This window comes from Balaenoptera ricei, chromosome 18 (assembly GCF_028023285.1).
Source record: "Balaenoptera ricei isolate mBalRic1 chromosome 18, mBalRic1.hap2, whole genome shotgun sequence".
Lineage (NCBI taxonomy): Eukaryota > Metazoa > Chordata > Mammalia > Artiodactyla > Balaenopteridae > Balaenoptera > Balaenoptera ricei.
In genome coordinates this window covers 55,537,498-55,547,472 of record NC_082656.1, presented here as the reverse complement: position 1 = coordinate 55,547,472, position 9,975 = coordinate 55,537,498, and the positions used below count along the sequence as shown (strand labels likewise).

At 35.9% G+C, this 9,975-nt stretch overlaps 1 long non-coding RNA gene across 1 annotated transcript; it reads right to left on the bottom strand.

The window, feature by feature from the left end:
- Window positions 1–1,278: 1,278 nt before the first annotated feature.
- LOC132352623 (uncharacterized) lies at window positions 1,279–9,461 on the bottom strand. Its single transcript, XR_009498814.1, has 3 exons — window positions 9,376–9,461; window positions 2,462–2,548; window positions 1,279–1,328 (listed from the first exon to the last, which is right to left on the bottom strand). It is a non-coding gene; the product is annotated as an uncharacterized LOC132352623 (long non-coding RNA).
- Between the last annotated feature and the right edge of the window lie 514 nt (window positions 9,462–9,975).

Sequence of the window (9,975 nt, the reverse complement as noted above, 5' to 3'; positions counted from 1 at the left end):
TAATTTAAAATTCTTGACTTACATAAACAAAAAGGGAGAGGGAGTTCTGCTAATATTTTCTGGGTTATTTGTATCTATGAGAACTACTTAAATTAAATTGCTACCTTAGGTCCTTAAGAGGCCATTACGTTATTTACGAAGGGGATGACAAGAGGGACAGGTGTGAAAGAGGATGGGTAGATAAATAGACAGATAGATAGGTAGATAGATAGATAGATAGATAGATAGATAGATAGATAGATAGATAGATAGATGGTAGATCATTTTCTTATTTTGATTTTAGGGTACTGCCAGTATGTGAGGGAATCTATTGGCCAGAGGACTTATCTGGTTGGGGGAAGTTCCATGATAAAGTCCATGTGCTGATTTCTCACCCCAAAATGCTAAGCCAATGCACAATAGCATTGAGCTGCTGGATGATGAAAGAGACATTCTAATGCTAGCAACAAAGGAGACCCAGTCAGCTCTGTGTCAATATCCCATTAACATCCAGAGATAGCCTTGGGGGAACTATAAAGTTACTTTGATCAACCTTCCCCTGCATGGTCATACCAGACTATTCTGGAAATACCTATTCATGTCTCTTAATTGTAAAGTCAAATCAGTTTTCTACAGGCATTCCTTAACTGTGCATACCCTAGAACTGCCAGATGACCAAGGTTAGCCCCTAAAACCCCCGGGAAGCCCAGAGTTCCTCACTTGGGTATAGAATGTAACCATACTGATGTCAGGGAGGGAAAGTCAGGGCTGGCACTTCACTGCCTATGGCCCCCATGTGGAACACTGTCCTTTAGCCAAACTTTGACCAGTGTCTAATATTCCAGAGAAAGCTTCTGTGAAGAGCGTTACCATGCTCTGAGATTTCCTCCACAGGACACTCACCATATTCCAAGCCTCTGTTCTCTCCCAGATCGCTGTGAGTCTCTGTCATTATCTCAAGAAAATACCACAGAGCCTCTGTTCCTAGTTTAGGATAGCTCTAGAGAACGCTGGAGCGGAACTTAGTAGCATGTGAAATTTTCTGAGCAACGTAAATGCTCTGGGGGGATCCAGGAGCCAACCCCAGGACTATTGGTCCTCCTATGGGTTGTCTTTTCTCTGGCACTAGTCTAGAAAGAAATCCCTGTATCTACTGTGAGTCATCATTCTTTTGGATCAATCTTGAGAAAACACAAAGAAAATGTGGACTTGTCTACAGATACGCATCTTCTTGCTTTCTGGGTAATCTAGTCCTGTCGGCTTTATTAAACAAAGAAATAAGGTGATCATCTTACCTTTCCTCATCCTGTCCCTCCTTCTCAAAAACAGAATCCCAGGCACACATACTTCTGGATAAGAGCGAGAAGATTTAATAGACGCATGGAGAAAGAATAGGCAGGTTAGCCACACTTAAAAAGCCCTGTGTCCCAGCATCCCTCTCCTTTCAATGCTATGGTGCACTGACTCCTAATTCTTCCAAAGTTCACTTCCACACTCTCCAATGCCTCGAGGTATAGGACATATTTGCAGCAAAGGGATATTCTCACAATTCTTTGGACATGTATCATTGTCCTCTCTGCATATTGAAAATAATTAAAATGCCTCAGAAAGGTATGGCCCAAGGCACTAGCTCCCTGCTTCTCACATTCACCTGCCTGTAAGAAGGCAGCTCAGGCTCCTTTGACCAGCCATGGAGGAAGGCTGAACTGTTATAAATGACTTTAATAAATGCAAACTACAACGAGACATTTTAGGTCTTCTATGGTTGGCCCTTTAAGTTGATTATCAGTTTATAAGTTATTCTGTAAACTGCATACATGAATTTTATAGAAGTAATGATATTACATGGACCCAAGTGTCATTTTTCAATGAGATGTCACATGACCCGGTACTTAATGTTTACGGCCCAAGAAATGCCAAATGCTAAATGCTAAAAGTTTTAGTTAGAAACTGAAAAATAAAATAAAATTCACCCCTGATTTGACCAAAGTAGACATGAGTGACATTGAATGGCAATATTTCAGTACAGTTGTTAGATATATATCAATTTGTTCCTCTTTGTAGATGGGTCTGTAAAGGTCATTCACATTTTACGTACTGTACAGCAGCCCCTATGGTTTTGTGATTCTCTTTTATATGAACTGGAAACTCTATTTATAGTTTTCCCTGATTGCACATTCAACTCTATTCATATTCCTTCTTGCACATATGTGGTTAAATTTATGGAGTTCTTGTTCAAGTGTTTACATTTTTCCTTCTGGACGTAAAAGAAATCTTTAAAAAAATTATGTGCAAGGAATTGTACGTTCATTATAGTTCACCTGATGGAAAGATTAGAGTGGATATCCTCAATTATGTTTTACTCTGTACAAGGCATACAGCATATTTTGTCTTATTATTGAAATAACTAGGACCCATTCGAATTTCAAGGGAAACATACCAGTAGAGGATGGCTAGAGGTTTTACATGATCATTTACTCACCTGTACTTAAAGCTTGAGTGCAAAGATGTTAAACAGTCTTAAAATAGTTAACTTCTCCTTACAGAGTTATTTTTTTCTTCATTTTTCCTGTATGGTTAAGAACATCACAAAGAAAATTTCTTATTGTAATGAATGTTATTGATAGTAGTAATAACATGTAGAAAATATTAAAAACAGATTAAATTGGTGGGAAAAAAGCAATTTTAAGTAATGCCTCTGTGTTGCTCTCCCACTCTTTATGCTCCAGGGTATGCATCTAAAGGAATACACACATCAATCTTATTAGTGTTAATAGTCTAGATACCTGAATTCCTTGGCATGTCTCTAAATATTTAAGTCAGAGTGTAACAAAATCATGTACTTGTTCACTTTGCAAAGGTGCACTGGGGAGATAAAATGGCAATAACTTATTTTATCTGTAAGGTTTGAGGGTAAGCAATATTAATGGTTTGTTAATGGCTTAATGAGTGGGCTACAAACCATTTAAGCATGCAGTGAGCCTTAGCTTTTCAACGACTTTCCTAATGAAAGATCTATATGACTGCATGTCTTGTGTCACAATAGAGATAGTAGGGAAGGTACCTAAACAATGGTGATGGTAAATCAATTGATCTGTAACCTTGTTTTTATACAGCGAGAAAGATATGGAGAGAGCATTTTACTATAGCTTTATTTCTAGCTGAAGATCAATAAATAAAAGAGACAGCTCACTATTTGAAAATGTTCCCTTTTACTTTGCTTCGAAAGCCAAGGCAGGCAGATTGATGTCCTATTTTGTAGATGTGTCGGTTTCCTTTGTCACTTCTCAAAGATTTAAAGTTCTTCAAAATTAAATATATGATAAAGAATATCTGTGAATCTAGACTTTATTGTCATGACTAAGGTTCAGATTGAAGATAAAGCTGTGGCATGATAAAAATGTTCTATTTGGTTTTATATTATTCATGGATATCATTTTTTAAATTGTCCATCAAAGAAAAGATTCTATTATTTTCATTCGTTGAATTTTCTTTCAGAAAAATGTGGAACATGTGAAACTAATCATAATACTAGTAGTGATAACATTTCAAAATGCAATAATTTGAGATATTATTAAGAAAATGAAAAGACAAGCCACAGACCAGGAGGAAATATTTGCCGAACATGTATCTGATAAGGGACTTACAACCAAAATACACAAAGAACTCTGAAAATTCAACAATAAATAAACAAAATTCAATTTAAAATTGAGCAAAAGATCTGGACTGATACTTGACAAAAAAGATATGTAGATAGCAAGTAAACACATGAAAATACATTCAACACTGCTAGTTATCTGGGAAAAAAAATTAAAACCTCAGTGAGATACTATTAGCCACCTACTGGAAAGAAAGACTAAAATAAAAAGAACTGACAATGCCAAGCACTGGAGAGGATATGGAGCAATTGGAACTCTCACACACTGTTGGCAGGAATTCAATGGTACAACTTTTGTGAACAGTTTGGCAGTTCCTTATAACATTAAACAAACAACATACAACCAGCAATCTGACTCCTAGGTACTCACACAGAAGAAATGCAATCTTATATTTAAACATAAACCTGTTCACAAATGTTTATAATGGCTTTGTACATAATGGCAAAAAATTAGAGACAATCCAAATAGCCTTTTACTGGTGAATGAATAAAGAAACCTGGGAATATTCACGCAATGAAATAAAGTAATAAAGAGTTATGAACTACTGATACACACAATATCTTATATAAATCTCAAATGCATATGCTAAATGAAAGGAGCCAGACTCAAAAGGCTACATAGTATATGATTTCATTTATATGACATTCTTAAAAAGGCAAAGCAAAAAGGGAACAGAAAACAGATCAGTGCTTGGCAAGAGCTGGGAGTTGGGGGTGAGTTAACTACTAAGGATCATGAAGGAAGAACTTTTCTATATCATAATTGTAGTAGTATTTATATAAATGTATGCATTTGTCAAAACTCATGGAATTTTACACTAAAAAGGGGTAAATTTTATTATATGTAAATTAAATTTCTATAAACTTGAAATTGCAATAACATGGAATTAACATAAGAAGTTATCAAGAATTATGATCTTTCAACAACTGAATGTATAAATGTTTTAATCCTTTAACTGTAGATGATGAGATAGTTAACCTCTGACTGGTCTAGGGTAGGGACTGGCAAACTTCAGCCCATAGGCCAAATCTGGCCCACCACTTATTTTTATAAATAAAGTTTTATTGGGACATAGCCAAACTTTATTTATTGATGCTTTCACATTCCAATGGCAAAGTTGAGTATTTGTGATAGACAACATATGGTCCATAAATCCTCAGATGTTTATTATCTGGCCCTTTGCAAAAGAAGGTTGTTGACCTCTGGTCTAAGGCTAAATACCACACTCATTAAAACTCTTGATCTTCCTATAAAATTTAGTATTTTTTTAAAGATACCCCAAATTTAAACAAACACAAACAAAGGAAATGCCATCAGTAATACAATCAATCAACCTTTATAGTAAACATTTATTAAGCATCTACTATATGTCAAGAATATAAAAGTGAAATTTCTATTTTTGCCTGAATTGTGGAACTTAAAATTCAGTTGACAGAATTTTTTCTTAAAAAGTGAAAGTTCTATTATAGAGATTAAAATTGAAGGAAGAGTTGTTATTTCATTGAATATTTTATTCTTCCTTTCAATTTCCATTTTCGCTGTTCTTATTCAGACTTTTAGTCTTTCATGGACTTCTGGCCTGGCCTCCATGCTGATCAATTAGTTGACCTTCATACTAATGCCAGAAATATAAAGCTTATCATGCCTCTTCTCAATACAGTTCAAAAGCTCTGTGTTGGTCTTGGAATTATTTACAAACCCCTTAGGATGTACATATGGCACTTTATCATCTGGTCTCAATTTATTTCCATACTAATTTCCTATTTTATTTCTTACATCCCAGGTTTCTGCCACTCTAGAGTATTCCCAACCCTTAAACATGCAATATTTTTCTCTATTTACACATTTCCTTCTTTACTCTGGAGGGTCCTTTTCCAGCATTTCTGCCTCTAGAATTCCAATTACTCCTCAAGGCCAAGTTCATTTGCCAAATTCTCTGTGAAGTCTTGCTTGGTTTTGTAATGACGTAATTGCTTCTTCCTGTTTTCACAGCACTTTGCTTATATCTGTAACTCTAACACTCCTACCATGTTGCCTTATTAATTGTCCCATGTTTGTCCCCCATCTTGTTCATGTGCACTGATAGGAGGGATCACATCCTGTCATTTGGTCCCCTTCTTCCGTAGCACCTAAGATTATATTGATACATGGCACATGGTAGGTATTTGGCAAGTACTCCTTGACTTGTATTTAATTAAATTCAAACTTTGGATAAGCTATTTTTTGTAAAATCTTACAATAATGATGACAACTTCAAAATTCATTCACAACATTATTTTATATTGTCTGCCCCTCCAGCTACCTTATATACCTATTTTTACATCCTCAATATCCTTAGCAGTCCAATTCATGGAATTTAGTATTTTTAGAATTCCTAGTTGAAACTCATCTAGTCCCTTTAATTTTCCTAATCATTTTGATGTTCTACTCTCTCTCTAATTCTCTGCATGTTTATAAGTTCACATGGATTTACAGAACAGATGTTTATGGTTTCACTAAAGGCAAAGGAAAAAAGAGTCAATACTTTTAGAATCTAGGCAGATCAGCTTTTCTCCTACTTCTCTCATGGGGTATCTTTTTCAGCCAGATATGCCTGGGCTGACAAGGTTGTTTCCATGTGTACAAAAATGCTTGTGTGCATGGATTATGTCTAGGGTCACTATACTGTGTCCTCTACCTTTAGTCCCCACTGCTAGGGTAAAAGTGTCATTGCTGGGACTTCCCTGGCTGTCCAGCGGTGAAGACTTTGTGCTTCCACTGCAGGGGGCATGGGTTCCATCCCTGGTGGGGGAACTAAAATCCCACAAGCCACTCAGCATGGCCAAAAAAAAAAAAAAAAAGTGTCACTGCTTTCAAGTTTTTCTCTTTTGCTGTCAATGTGAAGCACATTTTTTTTTCCCATTAAAGTAAACATCCTTTCACTAATTGATTCAGTGCACTGTGCTTTATCATTCCAATGAGGTTGCAATGGTCAGCCTCACCCAGCTGTTAAGTTGTGGAATCTGAATTTAAACTTCTGCAGTGAGCACCCAGCAGGAAACACTATGCATGTGGCCTCCAGATATTGTATGTCCACTATCTCACTCTTAGCATCAAGACTTCTGAGGATCAGAGTGGACAAAACAAGATATGAAGGACCTCTTTAATATGCTGATTTTATTTACAGAGCTAGAGCAAAAAATCTTAAAATTTGAATGGAGACACAAAAGATGACAAATAACCAAAGAAATCTTGAGGAAAAAAAAAAAGACAGAGCTGGAGGAATCGGATCCCTGACGTCAGACTATGCTACAAAGCTACAGTAATCAAGACAATATGGTACTGGCACAAAAAAAGAAATATAGATCAATGGAACAGGATAGAAAGCCCAGAGATAAACCCACACACCTATGGTCAACTAATCTATGACAAAGGAGGCAAGGATATACAATGGAGAAAAGACAGTCTCTTCAATAAGTGGTGCTGGGAAAACTGGACAGATACATGTAAAAGAATGAAATTAGAACACTCCTTAACACCATACACAAAAATAAACTCAAAATGGATTAGACCTAAATGTAAGACTGGACACTATAAAACTCTTACAGGAAAACACTCTGACATAAATTACAGCAAGATCCTTTTTGATCCACCTCCTAGAGTAATGGAAATAAAAACAAAAATAAACAAATGGGACCTAATGAAACGTAAAAGTTTTTGCAAAGCAAAGGAAACTACAAACAAGATGGAAAGACAACCCTTAGAATGGGAAAAAATATTTGCAAATGAATCAACAGACAAAGGATTAATCTCCAAAATATATAAACAGCTCATGCAGCTCAATATCAAAAAAAAACAAACAACCCAATCAAAATATGGGCAGTAGACCTAAATAGACATTTCTCCAAAGAAGACATACAGATGGCCAAGAAGCACATGAAAAGCTGCTCAACATCACTAATTATTAGAGAAATGCAAATCAAAACTACAATGAGGTATCACCACACACCAGTCAGAATGGCCATCATCAAAACATCTACAAACAATAAATGCTGGAGAGGGTGTGGAGAAAAGGGAACCCTCTTGCCCCATTCGTGGGAATGTAAATTGGTACAGCCACTGTGGAGAACAGTATGGAGGTTCCTTAAAAAACTAAAAATAGAATTACCATATGACCCAGCAATCCCACTACTGGGCATATACCCAGAGAACACCATAATTCAAAAAGACACATGCACCCCAATGTTCATTGCAGCACTATTTACAGTAGCCAGGTCATAGAAGCAAACTAAATGCCCACTGACAGACAAATGGGTAAAGAAGCTGTGGTACATATATACAATGGAATATTACTCAGCCAGAAAAAGGAGCGAAATTGGGTCATTTGTAGAGATGTGGATGGATCTAGAGCCTGTCATACAGAGTGAAGCAAGTCAGAAAGAGAAAAACAAATATCATATATTAACGCACATATGTGGAACCTAGAAAAATGGTACAGGTGAACCAGTTTGCAAGGCAGAAATGGAGACACAGATGTAGAGAACAAACTTTTGGACACCAAGGGGGGAAAGTGGGAAGGTGGGAGTGGGATGAATTGGGAGATTGGGATTGACAGATATACACTAATATGTATAAAATGGATCACTAATAAGTACCTCCTGTATAAAAAATAAATAAAATTCTAAAATTAAAAAAAAAAAAAACCCAATCCAAAAATGGGTTGAAGACCTAAATATACATTTCTCCAGAGAAGATATACAGATGGCCAACAAACACATGAAAGGATGCTTAACACGACTAATCATCAGAGAAATGCAAATCAAAACTACAATGAGGTATCACCTCACACCAGTCAGAATGGCCATCATCAAAACATTTACAAACAACAAATGCTGGAGGGGGTGTGGAGAAAAGGGAACCCTCTTGCCCTGTTTGTGGGAATGTAAATTGGTACAGTCACTATGGAGAACAGTATGGAGGTTCCTTAAAAAACTAAAAATAGAACTACCATACAACCCAGCAATCCCACTCCTGTGCATATACCCTGAGAAAACCATAATTCAAAAAGCTACATGCACCCCAATGTTCATTGCAGCACTATTTACAATAGCCAGGACATGGAAGCAACCTAAATGTCCATCGACAGATGAATGGATAAAGAAGATGTGGCAGATATATACAATGGAATATTACTCAGCCATAGAAATAAATGAAATTGAGTCATTTGTAGTGAGGTGGATGGACCTAGAGACTGTCATACAGAGTGAAGTAAGTCAGAAAGAGAAAAATAAATATCGTATATTAATGCATATATGCGGAATCTAGAAAAATGGTACCGATGAACCAGTTTGCAAGGCAGAAATAGAGACACAGATGTAGAGAACAAACATATGGACACCAATGGGGAAATCAGGGGGTGGGTGGGATGAATTGGGAGATTGGGATTGACATATATACACTAATATGTATAAAATAGACAACTAATAAGAAACTGCTGTATAACACAGGGCACTCTACTTCACTTTGCTGTATAGTAGAAACTAACACAACATTGTAAAACAACTATACCCCAATAATATAAATAAATAAATAAATAAATAAATAAATAAATAAATTCAATTATAAAAGAAAAGAAAATGTTGATTTTAAAACAGATATTTGTTTTCTGGATATGCTGCAAGTTACCTTGTCACCTCTCATTTATGTCTCCAAGTATGTGTCCCATTATACTTAGTTAGCTATTAATACAGCTGGATACCTAGTATACTGTGGAATCCTTTAAGGTCCAGTGTTTATTTATACTTTCTTGGCACTTATAGCATTGGCTGTCTTTTAGTAAGATCTCAATACGTCTTGAATAGATACATTGAAGGGTATCTTTAATCTTAAGGATGACGCAATCATCAGAGGTTCTCAAACTCTTGTTGAGCTTCAGAAGGAGGCCAAATCTTCATTCTCCTATGGTTAAGAGTAAAAGGTCAGTAGTTAAGTATTCCTTATGGAGTATTTTTGAAACGTGCCTAAGATAGAGTCATATAAAATAAGATTACCATGAAGTTGTGTAAAATTCTCAATTCTAATTCAGCGGGCTACTAAGTGATCTATTAATTACTTTTTTTTTTGCACCACACAGTACTCAAAGCATTAGCACATTTTATTAGATTATCTTCAAGAAATTTTCACCTTAAATAAAGCCATGCCTCTGTGCATCTCTAAAATTCTTAAGTCTTATGGTTTTCAGGTTTTCTTTTAATTTTTTTATTAACAAGTGCCTCACCTCATGCTCCTACCACTATTCTTCCTAGTCTCTCTCATCTTCCTAGGATTTTTTATGTTCCAGAATATTTTTATGCATATG